The sequence below is a fragment of the Dipodomys ordii genome, unplaced genomic scaffold (assembly GCF_000151885.1).
Source record: "Dipodomys ordii isolate 6190 unplaced genomic scaffold, Dord_2.0 Scaffold131, whole genome shotgun sequence".
In the NCBI taxonomy this organism is placed as follows: Eukaryota; Metazoa; Chordata; class Mammalia; order Rodentia; family Heteromyidae; genus Dipodomys; species Dipodomys ordii.
The window spans coordinates 3,781,317-3,782,650 of NW_012267347.1; positions in this window are offsets into that span (position 1 = coordinate 3,781,317).

Genomic DNA, 1,334 nt, shown 5'->3' on the forward strand with positions numbered 1-1,334 from the left:
ACTGCATAGATCCACTAGATTTAACAGACATCTACCGAACATTTCACCCAGCAGCATCAGAATACACATTTTTCTCAGCAGCACATGGAACATTTTCCAAAATAGACCACATTTTAGACCACAAAGCAAACTTGTCCAAATTCAGAAACATTGAAGTTATACCTTGCATTCTCTCTGATTACAAGGGAATAAAATTAGAACTTAACACCAAAAGCCACCAAAGAAAGTCCTGTAACACATGGAGACTGAACAACACACTGCTGAACCACAAGTGGGTCATGGAAGAGATTAAAAACGAAATCCAAATGTTCATGATATTCAACAAAAATGAACACACAAATTATGAGCTCCTCTGGGACACAGCAAAGGCAGTACTCAGGGGCAAGTTCCTACATCAACAAATTGGAGAGATCTGAAACCAACAATTTAATGACACATCTGAGCCTCCTTGAAAGAGAGCAGCAAGATAAACTCCAATCCAGTAGATGGAAAGAAATAATTAAAATTAAATCAGAATTAAATGAATTTGAATCCAAAAAAACTATAGAAAGAATCAACAAAACAAAGAGTTGGTTCTTTGAAAAAATTAACAAAATTGACAGACCCTTAGCAAATCTTATCAGAAAAAGAAGAGAACACACCCAAATAAATAAACTCAGAGATGAGAATGGAAACATCACCACAGAAACAACCAAGATTCAGAACATTATAAGGGAATACTTCTCAAAACTTTTTGCTAATGTTTGAGAACTTGGCAGAAATGGGCCTTTTCCTAGCAAATATTGACATGCCAAAACTAAACCAAGATGAGTTAAACCATCTTAACAGGCCCATAGAAGCATTGAAATAGAAACAGCAATAAGAGACCTCCCAGCTAAGAAAAGCCCAGGACCAGATGGTTTTACAGCGGAATTCTACAAGGCCTTCAAAGCAGACCTCACACCAATACTCCTCCAACTCTTCAATGAAATTGAAAGAGAAAGTTTACTACCAAACTCATTCTATGAAGCCATCATAACTCTCGTCGCAAAACCAGGCAGAGACTCATCAAAGAAAGAGAACTATAGACCCATTTCTTTGATGAACATTGATGCAAAATTTCTCAACAAAATTTTGGCCAATCGACTTCAACAATTCATCCAAAATAATCATACACCACGATCAAACAGGATTCATTTCAGGGATGCAAAGCTGGTTCAATATATACAAATCAATTAATATAATTCATCACATCAACAGGAGCAAGGATAAGAACCACATGGTTATCTCAATAGATGCAGAAAAAGCATTCGACAAGATCCAACAGCCCTTTATGATGAAGGTTTTGGAAAAAT